The 24,818-nt window shown below is 34.8% G+C and overlaps 2 long non-coding RNA genes and 1 other non-coding gene across 3 annotated transcripts; 1 reads left to right on the forward strand and 2 right to left on the reverse strand.

The window, feature by feature from the left end:
* Positions 1–1,831: 1,831 nt before the first annotated feature.
* Positions 1,832–4,181, reverse strand: LOC136234275 (uncharacterized). Its single transcript, XR_010691169.1, has 2 exons — positions 3,639–4,181; positions 1,832–2,252 (listed from the first exon to the last, which is right to left on the reverse strand). It is a non-coding gene; the product is annotated as an uncharacterized lncRNA (long non-coding RNA).
* A 1,026-nt stretch (positions 4,182–5,207) lies between these two features.
* LOC136234018 (uncharacterized) lies at positions 5,208–7,963 on the forward strand. Its single transcript, XR_010691019.1, has 2 exons — positions 5,208–7,282; positions 7,613–7,963. It is a non-coding gene; the product is annotated as an uncharacterized lncRNA (long non-coding RNA).
* Positions 7,964–14,372: 6,409 nt separating this feature from the next.
* LOC136234385 (small nucleolar RNA R71) lies at positions 14,373–14,479 on the reverse strand. The gene has a single exon (XR_010691270.1). It is a non-coding gene; the product is annotated as a small nucleolar RNA R71 (small nucleolar RNA).
* Between the last annotated feature and the right edge of the window lie 10,339 nt (positions 14,480–24,818).

A 24,818-nucleotide genomic window follows, 5' to 3' on the forward strand; every position in this document is an offset into this window, starting at 1 on the left:
CTATTTTTGCTATTCATCCAGCTTTTGACAAGGGTTGGCGTCATCTTTGGTTAGAAAGTGATTCGACTTATGTGGTTCAGTTGTTGTGTAGTAGGTCTTCTAACGTTCCTTGGGTGGTTCGTCAGAGTTGGGTTGAATGTTTATCAAAATTAGAATCAATGCAATTTGTCATTTCTCACATTTATCGTGAAGGAAATGCGGTTGCTGATTTTTTTTTTTTAATAAAATTTGCGCAATGCGCTTACATTAAAGAAGAAAGAAAAATCCCCACCAGACCCGGATGTGATTTGAACTCATGACCTCCCAAAGCATAGGTAAGCTCTCAACCACTAGGCTAAGAGCTTCACCACAAATGCGGTTGCTGATTCTCTTGCATCTTTTGGTCGTTTGGTGAATAGTTTGCATTGGTGGGATATTTTGCCAGATTTTTGTTGTTCGGTTTTTTTGCATGATCTTGGGATGCGTGGTTCTTATCGCTTCTCTTGATTTGGTTTTGTTTCGTTATTGGATTCTTGTAACTTTTTTCTTTTTTGTTAATAATATTGGTACGGGTTTGGTGTGATTTTCGGAGGTGTCAGCATTGCTGGGATGTCTGTTTTTTGCATCTTCTCGTTAACCGGCCTTTAATAATAAAAAAAGTTGAATTTTGTAATTAAATACAAACTCAAATATTTAATTAACCATCACAAACTTTAACTTGTGGAAAACAAAGATCGCAACCATCTATAATAGAGTTAGTTCCAATGGCTGAGGAACCGAAACCATCAATAATAAAAATGGTTTTGACCGTCGGAAAATATGGCCCTTTCAGCCCCTTGTCTCCGACCCCTGGTTGTGTTTCGGGGAAAAATCTAGAATAATTCTTAAAATTACTAAGAAATATGTACTCCACTATGATTCTCCCCTGCCCGATTCTTTATCCTTCAAAATATCTTGTGATTTTTTAATGTTGCTTTATGGTTTATAGAATTCCAAACCTAAAATTTGCACGACGTGTTTATTAGATGTGATATAGGAAGTGAGAAATGGATAAAAAAAAACGAGATAATTTATTTCATTCTGTTTCGAAGATAGGTGAGTGAGCCAATGGAGAGATAAGCTTTTTATACTACTAAATTATCTAGATGGGGTGGTATAAGACACGGCGACAATTTATTTAAATGAGAAAATCCAATTTGTCCCGTAAATTTTATTATTTATTCCATTTGTTTTGTTTTGAAAATTTAGTAGAGTGTTCTAAATATTTCTCAAGTTAATTTTAATCTTTGAAGTTTCAAAAACTTAAGTTTGTTCGTATATTATTGTAGTATAAATATCGAATAAAATTAATTAAATTTAATATATCATCTTAAAATATATTAGTTATTTCACGACAAGAAAATCACTAGTTACTGACTGAAAAATTGGCCACAAAATCTGTCCCTAACCATGTTTACTGACCCATTTCACGAGTTACTGACTGAATTGAATTCAGTCAGTAACTATGCTGGTTGGTAACCGTTTACGACCAATTTGCAAATTCGGTCTTCAATTTACGACCAATATTTTCAGTCAGAAATCCGCGTGGCTAAGTTAATGACCAATCTTTATGACTGATTGTGTAACCATCATCCAAGACAATTAACCGACCTTCTTCAGCGACGAAAGAGAACTGGTACTGACGAATTTCCGTCGGCAATTTTTGAGAAAGCATATCTATATCGACAGGTAAAAAACCAATACTATGGAATTTACGTCGGAAAAATAGAACAATTTTGGATTATTCTTTTTGAATTTCATATTCCTTCCAATATCAAAATTATATATATATATATATATTAGTAATTATATGTTCTTATTAGTAATATATTAAATTAAAATTAAATTTATATCAAAGTACAAATCGGTTAACCAAACAACATTAACTATAAATGCTCAGTAGATTTAACTACCTAAAATAGTGTACAATCTGGCTACATAATAAAGTACAAATCAATTGAGTGATAACATGTTGAATTTGCCTCAAAACTGGACCCATTTGCGCTTGAACATCTATCTATCACTCCATACGATCTCTTATCCCATTGACATCATGGCTCAAGCGGATGCCATCGTCAGAACTTGGTTGCGCTCCCTCCACCCGATCTAAATACTCTATAAAACGGACCCTGCCAGTATTAAAGCGAGTGAGCTGCTCCTATATGTGCTGAATCGTGGGATTTTCAGCACCAGAATTTAAGGAAATGCCTAGCCAATACCTGAGGATGAGGCCCCTGTTGAATATGCACCAAACCACCAGCCAAAACTTTTAGAAAAAAATATATTTAGTAAAGCCATAGTATTTAGAATTTTTTTTTAGTAAAGCCATAGTATTAATTAAAGCAATAATATTTAGAAACCTCTCAAGCCAATAGTGATTGGATAAATGGCAATATTCACATACGCAAGCCTCTCAAGCCATTTCAATATACCACTATAACCATACCAAATTGGACAATGCCGAATTAGCAAAATTTCCCCTTAATTTAAAACCCATCAAAGCATTTGATTCAGACGATCTAAAAGATTAATAGGGGCAGAACCTCTAAAGGCAGGACCCATAACCATTAACATGGGGCTTCTATATACACTCTCCATTGGAGATATAGGTGTATTGTATGAAAATTTATAGCACGTTACAATTGGAGATTACAAATAATTTGTAACGAGCTAACGTCTTTACAGTTAGCTAATTTTTGTAACATTCCGTTATAAAAGCTCATATATGTTTTAAAACAGTCCCTTACAAGTATGACATATGTTTTAAAAGCTAAGGACTCGACCACCTTACATATTTAATCCAAACAAAGAAACAAATTGAAAATCTTAGTCCTTAACCACCTTACATATGTCAAACTCAAAATGATTCAGGATTTTTGTAAATCCATGCAGCTCATAACTATTTTTGGTATGCTAGGATTTACAAGGAATCTCCTAAAAATATCAATATGTATGATGTTTCCATTGCTTATTACAATGCATTCCACTCAATAGTTCACATAGGAAATAATGTTTCACTGCTTGTTGATTCTACTCAAATATTTTGAAAGCTCACATACAGAATAGGTCCCATATTTAATGAAAGATGAATTCATCTCATTCAACCTGAATTTTAAACAAAAAAAAAGCTATACAAATTGGGTTTCTCCAATATGTTATGTTAACTGTTAACGGCCAAACATCATATGAGCTATTATGATACAAAACTTATTGGGTTTCTCCAATATTAGTAATGCCATGGTTTGGTTATTAACACAAAAGTCAAACAACAATATGAGAAAGATCAATGAATTGCATACTTAGACAAAACAGAATGTAGCAAACAAATTACCAATTATAGAAGAAAGAAAACAAATGAAGGGAATATTAATAGTCAAATAAAAATGAAAATCATACATGCTATATTTTCAATTATGTTGCACAAAAACTACATTTGCAACTCTGTTCCATAAAAACTATACTGCAATTTCATCATATGAGCACTACTACTTTACCTTCAGTCAATTATATTTGCAGTTAAGGTCCCAGTACTAGCTACCTCCACAAGGCAAGACACTTATAAATATCCTGAGGTACAAATAAAGAATATATGTAGGATTTTCACAGATAAAAAAAAGTACCTGAGCAGAGCAGAGCAGATCTTGAGATATATTCTCGAAAGATGCTTCAAGTGCTGCTTGAGAAGTCTTTTGGAATCATACTCTCTAATCTTCTTCATAGCCATTTGAATTCAATTTGAGATATGGAAGAAAACACAAATGACTCAAAGACCAGAAATTGAAAGAGAAGAGGGAAAAAACATATGAATATCAAGAACTCATCTCATCTTGCTCGTATTTTGTTGCCGGAAAATTCATATTGTTGGCCATTGTCCCCTTGAAGCCTCATTAGGTCTCTAATCTCGATTGCGTAGTTTAAAACCCTAATAAATCTCTCGTCCTCCTCTAGAGTTGGCAGCCATAGTCTCCAGCAGCTGCAATCGCCATAAGACGGCAACAAGCGAGTAAGGGGGATTAGAAGAAGAGATCGGCGTGGAAGAAACTAGCTCCAGCAACAAGCGAGTGAGGGAGATTAAAAGAGGGGATCGAGAATTAGGGTTGGAGAGAGGAAGAGTCGAATGGGTAGATTAGAAGAGGGGATCCTTACAATCTGTGGGCATTATTGTCTTTAATTGTTTCTAATATTAATAAATAATTTGTTTTTTATTTTATTTTAATTGATAAATTTAATGACTTAAACTGTGGTCTTTAAAGATCAAATGTAGTGGCTAAAATATGCATTTAAGGCCGGCCCATGTGTCCATAGAATTACCAACCAATAATCTTGTTGAGGACTAACTGTAGTCTGTAATTAATGACCCATTTCATTTCAGTCATTAAAATTAGTCATTAGCTAGAGTTTTTCTTGTAGTGTTTCATTTTTTGTGTTTTAAAAATTTAATATGGTGTTCCAAGTATTTATTAAGTTATTCTATTTTTTGTATTTTGAAAATTTAATACAAAGTTTAAGTATTTTTCAAGTTAGGTTGATAGATTAAATTTAATTAATTTCGGTTCATGTTGATGCTATAATATCAGGGGTGTTCAACGGTCGGTTCAGTTTGAAAACCGAACCGAATTGAAATAACCGAAAACCGAATAATATATAAAAAAATAAAAACAAACCTAACCGAATTACAATAACAAACCGAATCGAACTAATTCGGTTCGGTTCGTTTTTTAGTTTATACACATATTTTTAATAAATAATTAACATAAAAAATATATAAAAAAATATAAATAATTTAGTTTAATCTAAAACATAAAAACATTTGGTTATAAAATTAATACTACAGTGATTTGAATATAATATAAATACATTTGTATGTTTATGTATATAATTGGCTTAATGCATATATACACACCTAAACTTGGTTGCCTAATAGCACTCTGAACTTTTAAAATAACCTATCACACACATATAATTGTCTTTAAAAACATATCGCACACTTATATTTGGCTTTAAAAACCTATCACACACCTATAGTTGGCTCATTCGGACATCCTTATTAATGTATGTAGTATTAATGTAATTACACAATGTATAAAGGGGTAGAATAGTAATTAGACATTGTAAATAACACTATAAATACATATAAATAATGTCATAATGAAGAGTGTTTATTATATTTTTCAATTGTCTCTATTTTTACACTCTCAAACCTTATTGGTATTTTCATATTTCATTGAACCAATTATGTAATTTTACAATTCAACAGTTATAATTGCAGTACATAGGGAAGAAGAATTCCGATTGTCCTTTTCTCCTCTTCTCTTCCATCACGCCCTGCACATCTTGAAATGAAGAATCACTACTCTCAATAAGCATCTTCTCTCCTTTTAATTTTGTTGCAACGGATCCACTTCTCTAATGTCTGGTTCTGATTGAAATTTTCTTTTTCTGCTGATTTTACTGCACCGATCGGTATTCATCTGTGCTCTATTTTTTTGATCGACTTTCTCTAGATCGGTATTTCTTCTCCAAATCACGGATCGTTTTTTTTCTGGCTTCATCTTCATCGTTTCCTACAGATTTAGGAACGATTTTCTGCTGGATTTCATCTTCATCCTGTGTTTTCCAGATTTCCTCGGTTGAGCAGTATTTCTGGAGTTCATCGTTTTGCTGTTCCAGATTTCTTTGGTTGAGCGATATTTCTGGAGTTCATCTGTTTTGCTGGCTTTCATCAGTTCATCTGATCTGCTTTCTCTTATCTGGATTTCATCTTCTTTCTGCTGATTTTCATCTTATCTGCTTTTATCTAGTTCAACTGAAATGACAGAACCTGGATTTATCGATTTCGAAGTTTCTTCCGACTCTTCTCCGTCTCTATCTGTGATAGCTAAATCGCCGGTACCTCCACCGGAGTTATTCTTACCGGAATTGCCTGTTACTGCTCCGGTTCCTCCAACAACCAGACGTGTAACTTTCAATCAGTCACAAACAATGGATTCTCATTCACCAACTGGTGCTTTGCTGATGTCTCAACTGAACTCCAAGGTACACAGGCCTAATTTTTCTGATACTGTTCTATCTCCTACACCATTACATGAGATGAATAATAAACGGTTTCATGACGGAAATACTTCTAGACATCGGTCTTCTTATATTCAAGATGATCATACATACTCTCTACATACATACTCTCTACAGCTTACTGCAGCTGATAATCTAGGCACTGTGCTTGTTACAGTTCCATTGAATGGTTCTAATTAGGTTACTTGGAGGCGAGCTATGTTATTGGCTCTCTCCACTAAGGAGAAACTTGATTTTGTGCTTAGTGATGACTTTACACCTTGCAAAACCTCACCAGACTTTCATAAATGGCAGCGGGCTGACTGTATGGTAATGTCCTGGATCTTAAATGCAATTTCTAAAGATCTAGCAGATGCTTTTGTGTTCTCTTCTTCTGCTAGAACACTCTGGAAGGAACTTGTACAACGTTTTGGAGGCTCAAATGGTGGAGATTAATATCTGTAGACAGGGAAATCTATCAATTGCACTATATTTTACTAAGCTTAAACGTTTATGGGATGAGTTAGTCTACCTATGTCCTGTTTTTGTGTGTTCATGTGAAGCTTCTCACATCTGTACTTGTGTACTTGTTTAGTTATGCAGAAGATGACTGAATCACATAATACAGATAAGCTAGTGCAATTTCTTATGGGCCTTCACTCTGACTATTCTCCTGTTATACATCAATTGCTGTTATTAGATCCTTTACCAAGTTTACACAAAGCTTATTCAATGTTGCAAAATGTTGAGAAACAAAGGGAGGTCAATTCTGATCATGTTCAATTGGAGATTGCTGCTCTTGCTACAAAATCCTCTGTTCCTACTACATCTAGTAACTTACATGGTCAGAAAAGAGATTCAAGCAACAAGGCTGATAGGTTTTGTACTCATTGCAACAAGCCCGGTCACGAGAAGGATTCCTGTTTCAAACTTCATGGGTTTCCTGAATGGTTTCAGGAGTTTAAAAAAGAAGAAGAACAAGAACTCTAAGACTCGTGCTAATCATGTTTCAATTCCAAGCGATACACCTTTGGACGGATCTGACTCTGAAAATAAGGAAACATGTCTTCTAACTATACCATGCCTCATGGCTTTGCCCAACTGGTTCAGACTAAAGTTCAAAGAGTTATGAAGAACAAAAACCCCTTATCATTTGGTGATGAATATCCAGCAAACCCCTCAATGTCTTTGGCAAACTTTTCAGGTTTTGCAGGTATATCTTCTAATTCACAATTAAATTCCACTTATTCTTCCAAATCTACTTCTCCTGTTTGGACTATAGATACTGGAGCTACATCACATGTGTAATATGCTTAACATTTTTACTTCTATTACTTCTATTACTTCTAATAATTGGGTTCATTTACCAGATGGATCCAAAAATAAAATTACACATGTTGGTTCCATTACCATAAATTCTGATTTTATACTTCAGAATGTTTTACATATCCCTACTTTTACTCATAACTTGTTATCGGTTAGACGTTTAATACATGATTCTCATTTCGTTCTCCATTTTTTCCCTCATTTTTGCTTATTTCAGGCCCCTCGGTCTGATCATGCTGTTGCTGTCGGTTTCTTTCAAAGAGGCTTATACTACCTTACAGCTCAATCTTTTGATCCTACTACTATAGCCACTTATGTTTGTAATAAAGTTGACAATACTCCATCTATTTTTCCTACTTTACCAATTACTAATGTTGTTCATGACAGTGATTCTGTTTTTTTGTGGCATCATCGACTAGGGCATGCTTCGGCATCCAAGTTAGCACATATTTCTGTTGTTCCTCCTGTTTCACATACTATGTCATGTAATATTTGCCCTATGGCTAAACAACACCGTCTTTCTTTTTCCCGTACTGATATATCTACTACTTTACCATTTCAATTGTTACATATGGACCTTTGGGGACCTTATAAATTAGCTACCTTTACGGGCGCTAAATATTTTCTGTCCATTGTTGATAATTACACACGTGCTACTTGGACTATTCTTTTAAGTGATAAAAGCCAAGTTTTTAGTGCCATTAAGTCATTTGTTGTCTTAATTGAAAATCAATTCAACACCAAAATTAAACAAATTCGGACCGATCACGGAACAGAGTTTCTTAATCACAATTGCCAAGATTTTTTTTCAAATCAAGGAATTTTTCATCAGAAATCTGCGGTTTATACCCCTCAACAAAATGGGATTGTTGAACGTAAACATAAACATCTACTTGAAATAACACGTGCATTATTATTTCACGCATCCCTTTCTAAAAAGTTTTGGGGTGAAGCACTTTTAACCGCTACTTATCTCATTAATCTACTACCAACTCCATTATTGGATTGGAAATCTCCTTACAAAAAATTACATGGCACAAAACCGAATTATTCTTTTCTTAAGGTTTTTGGTTGTCATTGCTTTGTTTCTAATCTTCAACCATCCCGTGATAAATTGGATCCTCGTGCATTTCCCGGTATTTTTGTCGGTTACGCCTTGGATCATAAAGCATATAAAATTTATAATCTTCAAACACATAAAATCATTATCTCTCGTGATGTTGTGTTCAATGAAAAAATTTTCCCACATGCTTCAACTCCTTCTAATTCAAAACCTATACAAGTTGAATCTACCACATTTCCGGTTACCAATATTATACCTTGTATACCATCTAATATTACCACCATAACAATTCCTAGTACCAATCCGTCCCCTACACCTATCAATTCATCACCCACTATTCCTCCCATTGAGACCACCATTTTACCATCTGATGTCTCTCCTCCTAATTGTCCATCTATTTCCTCTCCTCGTCCTTTATCTCCTCCCAATTCTACATCTATTCAACCCATTATTTCTCCTTCACAAAATTTGGAGCCACATAATTCTCCTACTCTTCCACGACGTTCTCACTTTGGAAGACCAATTAAAACCCCATCATGGCTTCAAGATTTTGATACAACTTCCCCTAATTCCTCTTCTCATGTTTCTTCTTCGCCTGTTTTAATTTTACCTCCATTTAGTCAAACCACATTCTGCTTTTATTTCCACACTACACACATCTATTGAACCTACCAGTTACAAACAGGCTACTTCTAATCCACAATGGCTTCAAGCTATGGATGATGAATTAAAAGCATTAGAAGAAAATAATACTTGGGATATTACCTCTTTACCTAGTGGAAAGAAAGCTATTTCCACTCGTTGGATCTTTCGAATTAAACATAAACCTGATGGATCAATTGATCGATATAAAGCCCGTTTAGTGGCTCGTGGTTATAATCAAATTCAAGGTATTGATTATTTAGAGAGTTTTTCTCCGGTAGCCAAAGTTGTCACCGTTCGATTCATGATTGCCATTGCTGCCGCCAAAGCTTGGCCCATTCATCAAATTGATATAAATAATGCCTATCTCCACGGTTTCGTGGATGAAGACATCTACCTCCATCCTCCAGATGGATATCTAAAGGTTAAACCTGGCCAAGTATGTAAACTCCGTAAATCTCTCTACGGCCTTAAACAAGCGGGTCGTCAATGGAATAAGGAATTCACATCTCAGATTCTCGCTTTCGGTTTTACCCAAGCTTCTTGTGATCATTGCTTATTCACTTATACCAAACGGATATTTTCATTGTACTTATCGTTTACGTTGACGATATACTTATTACCGGTAACTCCGAGGAGGTAATTTGTCACGTAAAAGATCACTTACATTCCCTTTTTACTATTAAGGATATTGGTCCTGCTAAATACTTCTTAGGGATTGAACTTGCTCGGGATAAAACGGGCATATTTTTATCCCAACAAAAATATATTTCCGACTTGCTTTCTGATACGGGTTTAGCTTCCGCTCACTCTTCTCCATGTCCAATGCAATCTTGTACTAATTTGGACCCCTCTCTTGGCACACCCATTCCCGCTCCCGATCAGTATCGAAAGCTTGTTGGACGACTACTTTATTTAAATTTTACTCGCCCTGACATTGGTTTTGCAGTTCAACAGCTTAGTCAGTTTATGCACCAACCATGTTCTCATCACCTTGAGGCATTATTCTATCTTTTGCGTTACCTCAAAGGCACACTTCATTATGGTTTATTCTATGGCGTCAATTCGGATTTTCGACTCACAGCTTATTGTGATGCCGATTGGGGCAGGTGCAAAGAAACACGCAGATCCATCGGTGGTTACTGCATCTTTTTCGAAAAAGCTCTCATTTCCTGGAAGGCAAAGAAACAACCTACGGTTAGTAAATCTTCCGCTGAAGCTGAATATCGTAGTATGGCAACCACCAGTTGTGAAATTAAATGGATCTCTTATTTATTTCGCAAATTTCAAATGTCGCTTCCCTTACCTATACAACTACATTGTGATAGTCAAGCCTCTATTCACATTGCTTCTAATCCGGTCTTTCATGAACGAACCAAACACTTGGATATCGATTGTCATCTTGTTCGTGATCACATTACTTCTGGTTTTCTTTCTACCTCACATGTTTCTACCAAACTTCAACTCGCTGATTTGCTTACAAAACCTTTATCCGCAGCGGCGCTTCATTTCTTTCTTCCCAAACTGGGTCTCGTTTCCTCACAGCCTCCAGTTTGAGGAGGGGGTATTAATGTATGTAGTATTAATGTAATTACACAATGTATAAAGGGGTAGAATAGTAATTAGACATTGTAAATAACACTATAAATACATGTAAATAATGTCATAATGAAAAAGAGTGTTTATTATATTTTTCAATTGTCTCTCTTCTCAATCCTATACACAAAATCGTTGATTTTTCATCTTTGAAGGATGAGGTGGCATACCGAACGAACTCCCGCGCTTTTCTTTTTTCTATAACACGCATATCACCTCGTTTGTTAAAGACGAAAGATCAACGATTTTGTGTGTAGGGGTCCGAATGAGCCAATTATAGATGTGCAATAGATTTTTAAAGCCAACTATAGGTGTGTGATAGGTTATTTTAAAAATTCAGGGTGCCAATAGACAAAACGTACCAAGCTCAATGGTGTAAATATACATTACACCTATATAATTAGCTGTACAAGTTTGATCGGATTTCCATACATATACAATGAAAATTGCAAATACCTAAAGTGGGAGACATGAATTATTATTTTTTTGGAAACTGACATGAACTAATTAGCAATTGATATTCTTAGCAATAATATATTCAAAATATAAGGTAGAATGAGTCTAAATAAAAATCTTAAAACAAAAAAATTAAGTGACTCAATCATCATCATCCTCCATCGCGATTTATATTAGTTATCTTTTTCATATTAACTTATAATTTATCTAATTAAGCTTTATTTCGGTCGGTTCAGTTAATTTGGTAATTTTGATATAAAAATTGAACCAACTGAAATTACCGAAATATTATAAAAAAAATAAAACTAAAACCGAACCGAAAGACTGAAATTCATCGGTTCGGTCTGTTATTTCGGTCCGGTTTGGTTTTTGAACTCTCCTAACAATAATATATACATTCTATTTAAATTTGGATAGAAGTAATATAGTAAAATGAATCATTTTATCTCTATCTCTATCCTACATATCAAACATGGGATAATAAATCATCATATTTTATTTTTATCTTTATCTCAATCTTTTATCTTTATCATTATCCCAATCTTTATCTTTATCCTTGTCTCCATAGAATATCAAACGTCCCGTCACATTCTTTGCAAAAGGAAACCTACATGTTGTTGATAATTATAAACATTATCTTAGTGTCCTTTAATTCTAAACACGAGACTAAAAATGTTTAGTATAAATTCGAAACAACTATTTTTAATTATCTCTTCAGATTTTGGATAAACACTATCTCTATCCTATTCACTCATTTGTATAGTTACACTAGAGTTCTAGTTTTTTTATACAATCCAAATGGGACTCTATCTCATTCCCTTTATATATATATATATATATATATATATATATATATAGTTCCATTCACCTCCCCTTTCGAACTAATCCTACCTCATAATAGACCAACATTAAGTTCTTACCACTACTAACCATATACGTTTATTGCAATCAACTTAAACAAATTAATTCACTCAAATGAATAACATAATGAGTATGTAGACTGTTTTATCAGAATCATCACATTCTCCTAGAGCCATGTTAAGCCCAAAATATACCTAAAATATCATCAATAATTACATCAATGTTGCTATGAATTTGTGCTGTTTATATCTGTTTAGAATACTTTTACTCTCGAATATGTTTCTTTCATTCAAGGTACATAAATATTTGGTAACATCCAAATAGGAGTGAAAAAGGATCAAAAATAGAAGAAAAACCCTACAAAAGGAGTCGAAGACGACGAAAATTAATAACGCCAAATCGAGGACGAGAACGAAAGCCAAAGACGCGGAAAAGTTCCGTGCCACGACCGCGGCCCCCCAATTCTCGGTCGTGACACGCTCCCTCCAGCTCCTCCTTCCCTTCGTTCGAAGACCAAAATGATGCTCCCCCATTCTTGGTCGAGAATTAAATATTCTCGGTAAGAGCAGAAATCTATAGAAGCCAAATTGCACACTTTCGTTTTCGACGAAACGCGTTCGTTCAGGTGGATAAAGACGTCCTTTCACAACGGATACGATCCTTCACAACGGACGTGACGCTTCAATCAAGACTCTTCAACATCTATAAATAAAGAGTTGATGAAGAGTTGAAGAGATGTAGAAGAAAGAGATTAGTATAGAATTTATGCAAAAATTCCGAGTCAAGTGATTCAGAATTTAGATTTCATTTTCTGTTCAAAACAATATGATGTACATACATTGTTTATTCAATAATAACAAATTCAGTAGCGTTTAGACATTGTTCCAATTTAGTTTACATTTTGGTAGTAGACAGACCCCGTCTCTATTACGAAGATTCAACAAGAAGATTGAGTAGAGGATCCGCCCTTGAGCCTGACAAACTCTAACGAAACCCAAGGAAATGATTGACAACCCGTTCACTTGCAAGTCGTCGAATGTTTCCATGCTCCGTGTTCTCTGTAAACTTGTATCAATTTATATTTCATCTAATAAAGTCCGTTCTATTCGATAGATTTTTATGCAGCACTTTGGTAAAGGATCCGAAGTGGATTGATGCTGGTGTTTTCATTAAAACGTAGTTTAATTCAAAATCTTTACAAGGAAACTTTGTTGAACACTTAGACAAATTATTATCTCGGTAGAGTTTTAATTTGGTTAAGGAAGTAATCTAAACCAGTTAGGAGGATTGTTGCATTCAAAGCCTAAAAATTAGAGGTTCCGTCATTTATTTCATCTTTATAATTCATACAAAGTTTAAAGTTGTTTTCTTTGCTTAATGCAAACAAATACATTTGTTTACTTTTCTAAAAAGTACTAAGCGTTCCTGTCTTGCAAATTCATTCTTAAATCAGAATATTTTCTAACATTTTCATACTCTAATCTAATTCTCATTCTAGCAATTTCAAAACCAAAACCGATTTAACGATTGTCCTTACTATTAATCTTATAAGTAAATTTAACCGATTCAAAATAAGTTTTTGTTAAAAAAACGTTCCTTGTGGGATCGATATCTTTTATTACTACAAGCGTATACCGTGCACTTGCGGAAATCGCTCAACAAGTTTTTGGCGCCATTGCCGGGGAACGCCAAAATTTTTGACAAAAATTTAGATTTTTCATATTTTATTTCGAATCTAGATTTATTCATACTTATTCAAACTTTTATATTTTATTTATTTTTAGTTACTAACATATTTATTATTCAAATTCTGTTTTGTAGGTAGTTTCGGTTCGTGCGAAATTTCAGGTTCATGCGCAGTTCTCGAAGTTCAGGCACGTCACCAGATCCTATTGACCCAGAAATTGAAAGAACTCTTAAAAAGAACAAGAAAGAAAAGAAAAAGAAAAACAAAACTCCAATAAAAACTAAAATTACCGAGCCAGAAGTTATGGCCACACTTATGGATTACACTAGGCCAGGAGTGGCCGGTGTAACGAACAGTATAGTTAGACCCCAAATTAATGCAAATCAATTTGAGATTAAGCCAGCATTGCTTAATATGTTACAAAATAACGTAACATTTTATGGGTTACCTAACGAAAATCCTAATACCCATTTGACAAATTTCTTAGAAATTTGTGACACTTTTAAAATACCAAATGTGACTGCAGAAGCAATCAATCTTCGCCTTTTTCCTTTTACTTTGAAGGATCGAGCCAAAGAATGGTTGACTTCTATGCCAGCCACAACATTTGAGACTTGGGAGCAATTAGCCCAAGCATTTTTATCAAAAAAATTTCCTTTAGAAAAAACCGCAAGAGTCATTAAAGAGTTAACATCTTTTTCTCAAAATGATAATGAAACTCTTTATGAGGCTTGGGAACATTTTAAAGAACTTCAACGTTTATGCCCGCACCACCAATTGCCCGCTGAACTTTTAATGCAAACATTTTATAATGGACTAAATCCTACAACTAGAGGTTCATTGGACGCTATGTCTGGCAGGTTATTCATGAAGAAAACATATGCCCAAGCAAGAGAACTTTTGGAGGAAATGGCGATTAACAGCAGTATGTGGCCCGCGGAACGTGGACACGTACCAATAGCGAAACCATCATCCTCAACTACGTCATCAGTTAAAGGTATAGTGAATCTTGATCCAGTTGCGATGTTGCAAGCCCAGTTTTCTACCTTATCGCACAAAATTGATAAGTTTATGGCACCGTGTGATCTTAATGGTAAGCCAATCCAAACGGATGTGGATTATGAAGGTATGAGCGAAATTGAACAGGTAAACTTTGTCCAAGGGCAAAACCAACCTAATAACCCTTACTCCAATACATATAATCCTGGATGGAGAAATCATCCTAACTTTAACTGGAGAGATAATAATAATAAGGGTAATTAATTTATTAGTCCCTATATTTTGACAAAACACACTATTTAGTCCCTGTATTTTCAAAAACACACACTAAAGTCCCTAACGTTTTTCTCGGTGAACTGTTTAGTCCCTAATGTTTTTCTTGGTGAACTGTTTAGTCCCTGCCGTTAGACTCTCATGAAGATTCTGTTAGTCAATTTGGATTTGTGTTCTTCTTTTCCTTTATTTTGCTTTCCTTTAAACTCTAATGCATCTGAAATCAACTTTGAGTGTTCTTGTTCTTAATTTTCTTCTTAATCGTTCAAATTCGTAAGCGTTGAGTCTGTTCTTTTTATTGTTCTCCATGCAAATAGCTTCTTCTTCTAAATTGGATTACTCTTCTGAAGTTTGAAGGTAAATAGTAAAGGGTAATTTAGTCATTTCCGAAGTCATAAACGGTAAAAAATGTAACAAACAGACGGAAGGACTAAACAGTTCACTGAGAAAAAGGTTAGGGACCTTACCATGTGTTTTTGAAAATACAGGGACTAAACAGTGTGTTTTGTCAAAATATAGGGACTAATAAATTAATTACCCTAATAATAATAATGCTAATGCTAATCAAAATCGTACCACTAATTATCAAAATCAATCGAGAGATACGATTAGCACTTTATCTTCTAAAATCGACAAATTTATTGATGCTATGAGCGGAAAAATAAGTAATCACGACGATGGTTTTAAACGGATCGAGAATAAATTCGATCAGCTTATTAAAAACCAATCATCTAGCATCCATAATTTGGAGGTTCAAATTGGACAACTCGCTAAATCAATTCCATCCCGCAAAGAGGTAAGTCTTCTAAGCCATACGGAAGAAAATCCGAAAGAGCATGTTAAGGCTATCACTCTTCGTTCAGGGAAAAATTACTTAGGTCCGGAAATGCCCGGAAATTCAACTTTACCTGGAACTGATTTACCAAAGTCCAAAGAAGATATATTAAATCAAAAAGATGCACCAATTGACTTTAGTACAAAAAATTTTGTACCCAAACCACCTTTTCCACACAAAGTCCGCAATAAGGACTATGACAAACAACTTTTGACATTTTTAGACAAACTTAAAAATTTGCATATTAATTTGACGTTTATGGATGCGATTACACAAATTTCCAATTATGATAAATTCCTAAAAGATTTAATTTCAAAGAAAATCAGTTGGGAAGGAATTTCATCCATTTCACTAACTGAAGATTGCAGTTCAATTGTGTCCAGTAATTTGCCCACAAAACTCAAAGATCCCGGATGTTTTACCATTCCGTGTAAATTGGGAGATATTGAATTTCCCAGTTGTCTCTGTGATTTAGGAGCAAGCATTAACTTGATGTCATTATCTATTTTTAATAAGTTAGGTTTAGAAGAAGATATCAAACGTACCAATATGGTTTTGCAATTAGCGGATCAAACCACTAAAAGACCATACGGTATAATTGAGGATGTTTTAGTTAAAGTTGACAAATTTATTTTTCCTACCGATTTCGTTATTTTAGATTTTGCTTATAACGTTAATTGTCCGCTAATCTTTGGTAGACCGTTCATGAACACGGGACGTGCTCTAGTTGATGTGTCGGAAGGAAAAGTAGTTTTACGAATAGGAGATGATAAGATTGAGTTTGATATGAACCAAGCGATGAAATATCCTATGGAAGATTTCGCTTGTATGAAACTTGATTTGATTGAAGAATGTGTCAATGACATTGTTCAAAAAGAAGAAATAATAGAACCTATAATGAGTGAGGATGTAACATCCCCAAAACCCTAACATATGAGTCTTCCCACATTCATATATATTTTCATGATTGAATACATACATTTTAGATTCATCTCATTGTCAGTAGAAGTTTTGTATGCATAATGCGATTATCGTGCGATTAGTAGGCGATTAGTGTGTCGTTAAGATGTAACGATTGGTTAATTGAGTTAGGACTTAAATGAATGAATTAATGAATTCATATGTCCTAAATTGATTAACTTACATTTGTGGAGGGCTGGATTGGAGGTTTGTGAGCAAGCACGAGGTGTCACTCAAGTAAGACAAAGTATGCCTCTTTGTTTTAACAATGATTGATACAACTCATTTCTCCTCATTTCCAGCCACAATTTCGACCAAAACTTCAGCAAACCTTCCTTTGATATACCCTAACATCCTCCAAACAAAACTCTTCCAATTTCTTCCATTTTCAAGCCAAACAAGTCAAGTTAGGAAGCATACTAGGTGATAGACACAAGTTGAAGGTTAGTATGCTGTTTTAGCTTGTTTTCTATGAGTTGGAGATTCTGAAAAAACCTAGGTATGATCATAGGATTTGTTGTGGATGAGTTGTGATTGAGCTTGTTGAGTTTTGGTGTTGTTTTCATTGGTTTTAGGCTGTCCAAATGAAAGATATGTATCAAGTGCCCTAAACAGAAATCTAGGGTACTGCTTTCAGTCATTTTGGAGCCTGTTTTTCATATTGATATTGTTCGAATTTGAAGATACATAAAGAATAACATATGTTTCTATATGTGTTATGAAACCCTCTGTAAAATATGGGACTTTAATTCCATATATAGAGGAAGAAAACCTAGATGGATCATGACTGCCTCGAAATTGAATGTCATATGAGGCAGCCATGTTGATGTAGCATTTTGAGGATCTTAAATTCCGAATTGGAGAAAGTTTCTTTATACAAAAGTGTTCCTAAATACTTGAAGTATATGTCTGTAAAAGGATTTGACAATCCATTGTGTTTATTGTGATCTAGGTTGAGTGAATTATGGTAGATGCAAATCTGAATAGTCTGTTTCTTGGCTGGAAACAAGACCGAATCATTTTGCATGTCATATATTGTGTAGAAGTGATATTAAAGTGAATTTTGGATATGTTCTACCCATATATGTCTAGTTTCAGTAGGTTCAAGAATCAGGGCATTTGGATTCATATACAGAAAGTTATGGTAGAATGTGTGCAAGTAGGTCATGTGATGATCTAAGACAAAAGGATTAGATTGCATGAACTTTGTGGCATTAGTGTCTTGTAAATCATATAGCATTCCTTAGTTTCTATTTTCATTAAGTTTATGTTAATTCTAATTGTATCAATGTTATGTGAAATTAGGAGGGCAAGGTGCAATTGAACGCACACCCGATCGTGTTGAATAGATCGAACCAAGTGCGACGGTAAGCATATTGCTTATATATGTGTATGGATGTATTGTGCCTTGTAACTTGTTGAGTGTGAGATGTTGTTGAATCTGATGTGAATGATGTGAATCATGTTTGAGTGTTTGTGATACGTCATGATTGATAAGAAAGTGATATGATTGAGTATGTTGCAGTGGTATGAGTAAATACGGCATGTTGAGCCTTGTGCACATACTGGAACTGAATAATGGTTGGATTATAAATGAATATGAGCTTGCTTAGATGGATATGTGAAATGGTCTAAGTTGAGAGTGCTATCCGAATATTGTGAGCCGGAAGCACATGTGTTGAGATATATGAGTACGTGAGTTGAGTGTAACTCCTCCGTAGCACAGATGATTGTATTCCTAATTTAGTGAGCCGGAATACAGATTGGGCCCAATGACCATTTTATATATATTGTCTAAGTATAGCAAGGCCTTTCTAAAATCAGTATTACTATTCTAAATGAATAAATTCTAACTTGGTACTGATGACCTATTTTGGTTTGTGCTCTTTACATTACTTGTATATACATATATGTGTAATATGTTTATTGAGTAGGCAGCTCACCCCTTGCCAACAGATTTTACAGGTTAGGTGAAGTTCTTCTTGCTTAAGGTCGCACCAGCAGTGTCAGTCCATTCTCATCTAGGCATTTTAGAGTATTGTGAATGTACTTTTGTTTTGTAAATCCTCTGTGTAGGATAATGACTTAAACGTGTATTGTAAATTATAAATGCTTTCTCTTATGTATAATATGTAAAGTTTATATGAGATTGAAGTTTATATGATTGAGAATTGAAAACATGTCTATGACTGATATTGTGTGAGATATCATGTGATCCAAATGAGGGGGTTACAGAGGAAGTAGAAGATAAGGACCCAGAACCTTTGATTCGAGAAGATGGACCGGTTCCGCCTTCGATTATAGTTCTATCTAAATTAGAACTTAAAGAATTACCAAGTCATTTGAGGTACGATTTCTTAGGCGAAGGCGATTCTCTACCTATAATTATCTCTAACAAGTTAACACAGGTTTAAGAAGAGAAATTGAAAGAAGTTGTTAGAAATAGGATAGGAAGTATGGGTTGGCAAATTTCAGACTTAAAAGGTATTAATCCGAGTATTGTAATGCATATAATTCACTTAGAAGAAGATAAGCCACCTAAAGCGGATAGGCAAAGACGCCTAAATCCGAATATGAAAGAAGTAGTCAAAAATGAGATTACTAAACTTCTGGACAATGGAATCATCTACCCTATTTCGGATAGTGAATGGGTTAGTCCAATCCATTGTGTACCTAAAAAGGGAGGCATAACAGTTGTAAGGAACGAAGAAGGCGAATTAATACCTACACGAACCACCATTGGTTGGAGGGTTTGTATAGACTATAGAAACCTAAATAAAGGAACTAGGAAAGATCATTTTCCTATACCTTTCATTGATCAAATGATCGAAAGGATAGCTGGTCATTCTTTCTACTGTTTTCTAGACAGTTACTCCGGATTCTTTCAAATATATATTTACCCGGATGACCAAGATAAAACGACCTTCACATGTCCTTACGGAACGTTTGCATATAGGAGAATGCCCTTTGGTCTATGTAACGCTCCTGCAACATTTCAACGTTGTATGACTGCGATTTTTAATGATTTCATTGAAGATATCATGGAAGTTTTTATGGATGATTTTTCAGTTTATGGAGATTCTTTTGATTCGTGCCTAAAAAACTTGGATAAAGTTTTGTCTAGGTGTGAAGAAAGAAATTTGGTATTAAACTGGGAAAAATGTCATTTCATGGTTGACGAAGGAATTGTTTTAGGTCACAAAATATCTGAAAAATGATTAGAAGTGGATAGAGCAAAAACTTCAGTAATAGAAAAATTACCCCCTCCAACTACTGTTAAGGGAGTAAGATCATTTTTAGGACATGCCGGTTTTTACAGAAGATTTATCAAGAATTTTTCTGTAATTTCCAAACCACTCACTAATCTACTCATGAAAGATTCAACCTTTGATTTTAACCAAGATTGCGTTAAAGCTTTCGAAACATTGAAAACAGCTTTAGTCAGTGCACCTATTATTGCTAAACCCGATTGGGATTTACCCTTTGAAATTATGTGTGATGCAAGTGATTTAGCTGTCGGATGTGTTTTAGGTCAAATGAAGGATAAGAAACTTCATGTCATTTATTATGCAAGTCACACACTGTCCGGTGCACAATTAAACTACACCACAACAGAGAAAGAAATGTTAGCCGTAGTTTTTGCATGTGATAAGTTTAGGTCATACTTGTTATGTTCGAAAGTTATTATTTATACTGATCATGCAGCATTAAGATATTTATTTGCTAAAAAGGATGCAAAACCACGTCTCATTAGATGGGTTTTATTGTTACAAGAATTTGATATAGAAATTAAAGACAAAAAGGGAGTAGAAAACCTTGTCGCCGATCATCTATCGAGACTTGAAGATGAAAATGGTCCTATAGGTGAGACTATCGGTATATGAGATGAGTTCCCTGATGAACATCTCTACCAAATAAAAGATGTCATGTCACCATGGTATGCGGATATTGCAAATTATCTTGCAGCCAACATTGTTCCGGAAGGATTAACTTTCCAACAAAAGAAGAAATTTTTCTTTGACATTAAACAGTATTTTTGGGAAGATCCTTTTTTGTTTAAGACTTGTGGTGACGGGATAATTAGGAGATGCGTTGGTGAAAATGAATATGAATCCATAATTTCGGAATGCCATTCTAGCTCTTATGGAGGACATAATGGAGTTAGCAAGACAGTAGCTAGAATATTTGAATGTGGTTTCTTTTGGCCTATGATGTTTAAAGACGTCCGTTCATTTATTACTCGTTGTGATAAGTGCCAAAGAACAGGAAATCTAGGAAGGAAAGATGAGATGCCCCTCACAACCATATTAGAAGTTGAAGTCTTTGATATGTGGGGAATAGATTTCATGGGACCTTTTCCCCCTTCTTTTGGTAAAACTTACATATTAGTTGCCGTTGATTATGTTTCAAAGTGGGTTGAAGCAATTGCAACCCCGACGAACGATTCTAAAGTAGTCATTAGTTTTCTTGATATATTTTGTAGATTTGGTTGTCCTAGAGTCATCATTAGTGATGGCGGTACCCATTTTATAAACCGAAGTTTTGAAATGCTTATGAAAAAATATGGAGTACGCCACCGCATGTCTACGCCATACCATCCTCAGTCAAATGGTCAGGCGGAGATATCAAATAGAGAACTCAAATGGATTCTAGAGAAAACAGTTTCATCTTCAAGAAAAGATTGGTCTTGTAAACTCAATAATGCGTTATGGGCATACCGTACTGCATTTAAAACACCAATAGGAATGACTCCATACCGCTTAGTGTATGGGAAGGCATGTCATCTGCCAGTCGAATTAGAACATAAAGCCTATTGGGCTATTAGGGAACTTAACTTTGATTTACGACAAGCAGGTAAAAAACGTTTGCTCAATTTAAATGAGTTAGATGAGTTACGACATCTATCTTACGAAAATGCAAAGATTTATAAAGAAAAAATTAAAAAATGGCACGATGCCAAAATTAAAGTCAAACACTTTAATGTTGGGGATAAAGTGCTGTTATTTAATTCACGACTTCGTTTGTTTCCAGGAAAACTTAAGTCCAGATGGATAGGACCGTATTTAGTCGTCAAAACATTCGATTATGGTTCTTTAGAACTGGAAGGTCCTAACGGGGTTCATTTCAAAGTTAATGGTAATCGATGTAAAATCTATTACGAAAATATTTCACAAATAGGAATTGAGTTCGTAACAAGATTATCTGACGTATAAATCATTTAGTTTATTTAGCTTTTGTTCATTTTTATTTTTTTTTATTTTTTTTTTCAAAATGCCATTTTTATGATTAGATAACTTAATGTTATGATTTACATGCATAAAATGTGTTTACTTCATGATTTTAGATTTTATTTTAGGAAATTAGACCGAAATTAAAGTTTCAGGCAATTCTCTACCGAGAATCCTCTTTTTCAGAGTTGTCCAAATAGGTTAGGTTTTTTCTGAACTTACCGAGAATAATTAATTATCTACCGTGAATCAGAAAATGGGTTACGACGCCTGATTTCCGCAAGGAAATCAGCGTGTCACGACCGAGAATTTGGAATTCTCGGTCGCGACACGCGTTATTCCTGCACTATCAGGCCTGATTCATCTTCAACCTGCAGACAAACCCTTTCATAAACGAAAACTTAAGTTCCTTCAATTCCGAAGGGTGTAATTTTATGCCTTTTCGCATCAAAACAACACCTCATTTCGTCCTAAGATCTTATAAATTCATCCATAAGAATCTTGGTTCTGTTACAGATTTTTTTCATCTTTGTCAGATCAAATTTCTGATTTTCTTCAAACACCATTTTTCACTAAGTAACAGAAACCTTGTTTCTTTAGTTCTACACCATGCCTACTAAACACAAAACCTCAAAGCACAACGCTGCTTCAAGCCACAAACGCCCATACTTATCCAAACGGTATGGGGCGCCTTTTCCTATCTTTAATCACGACGAAGGTAGGCGTTACTGGAGGCTCCGTTACAAATTCTTCACTGGAATGTTGTATATGGATGACTTCTTGAACACTCAACTTGGCATTAGCGATGACATGAGTCGCTATTTGGAACGTTTAGGGTGGACAAAATTCGCCAAAATGCGATTTCCAATCATTGGCGATTGGATTCTGGAATTCTTTTGTACCGTTCGTTTTGTCAATAAACGACGGGTACGTCTCAGTTTTCGTCGAGATGGCGAAATCTTCACTTTCGGCTATCCCGAGTTGCATGCTTGGTTTGGTTTTCCCCTGAAGGATACCATCAAACGTCATCATGGAAAAGACATGACGTCCACAGATATTTGGAGAATGTTTACCGGTTTTTGGCGTTTCAATCCTAGACTCGCCTATAATCATTCCTTTCACTCCAGTTCCATGTTGTATTTGCACAAATTCTTGTGTCATAGTTTATTCGGTCGCACATTTAGTAGTGTGGTCCGTGACACAGATCTTTATGTTCTTGGAGATATATTCCAGGGAAATGCAGTGGATTCTTCAAAGATTCTGATGGAGGGTCTTGTCGCCGCTTCTCGATCCAAGGATAAAAAGATTGGGTTCGGCAATATAATCTGTGGAATAATTCTCGGTACCAAGGGTACCATTGATGTTCCTTGGAGTGATGATGAATTCTTCCCGACGATAGACTATGAGTTTTTAGAGTTCGAAGGACTCGTAAAACGTGTCTTTCGTGCAGGCCCGCATTTTCTTTTTGCACCGGAACGTCAAGCTTTCGTGCAGTTAAAAATCGACCATCATAGGACCACCGAAATCCCGCTTGATAGGGATGAATATGTAGAGTAGTTTAGGTTTTTCATTTTAATTTGTATATATTTTTCTTATTTTTGTTGTTGTAATTTAATTGTTTATTTTTAATTTTGTACATATATGTTCAATCAATAAATTAACTTTTCTATTTCATCTTTGATCATTTATTTTCTAATAGTTGCAAATATTGGTTAAATGAAAATAATTAAATGTTTAGATTAGTTTAAATAAGATTTCTTATTTAAAACGCATAATCCAATTTCACAAAGTTAATTCATCAAGTTTAAAACATTAGGTTTTTCCAATTCATTCAATTGATTACATTCATGCATTTAATATATAATGATATGAACTTAATATGCACTTAATATGATTCTGTTAACTTGTATGCATAAATGAGCATTTAAGTTTCATTAAATTCTTCATATACCATTTATTTTCCTTTTAATTCAATTTATTAAGGTTAAACCTTTGGTTTTCCTTGCACTGACATTTATTTTTAGTTTTTTAGTACAGGGACAATTTTTATTAAGTTCAGGACCCAATTCATCAACAAAATTGCACAAACCAAGTCAATAGGCACCATAATAGCCATTTTTGACCAATTCTCTACCGAGAATTAATAATTCTCGGTATGAGCAGCAAAAATGGACGGAATTCAGAGCGAGAAATTCTCTAAAATTCGTGTGCCGCGACCGCGGCTATGCCATTCGCGGTCGCGACACGCGATTTACAGGCCCTTTTGATTCCGATTTTTGACGCAATTTTTGCCTATTCCTATTCCTATTCTACCTCTACATCTACCTATTCCACCCTATATAAACCTACCTCTTACACAAACCTCACATCACCTTTTTTTTTACCCAATCCCCTACTCTAAACTCTTCCCCATAAAACAACTTTTACTCTTCCCAATTTATTCATTACCATTTCTATACTCTTTTCACTTCAATCACCTCCCATTCCAACTCCCAACATATCTTCAAGCTTTGCTCTTTCTCTCAATTTATCTTTTCTTTTCTTCTTCTCAAAACCCTAAACACTATTAACATGCCTATAACTAAGCGTGTTGGTCACAAGCCCACTATTACAGAAGCTAATCGCCTTCGGGTTCGATGCGGGGCTTATTTCGATATCGAAACGGAGGAAGAAGCCGCTCGTTTCAAACATTTTTCACAAGCCGATCGCCAATTTGTGGACATGCACTTCCTAGACTTCCATTCGGTAAGAGCATTGAATTTCTCCACTAGAATTGATGCTTTTATTGAGGCTTTGGGTTGGCAAGAATTCGTTAATATGTGT

Source organism: Euphorbia lathyris, chromosome 6 (assembly GCF_963576675.1).
Source record: "Euphorbia lathyris chromosome 6, ddEupLath1.1, whole genome shotgun sequence".
Classification (NCBI taxonomy): Eukaryota; Viridiplantae; Streptophyta; class Magnoliopsida; order Malpighiales; family Euphorbiaceae; genus Euphorbia; species Euphorbia lathyris.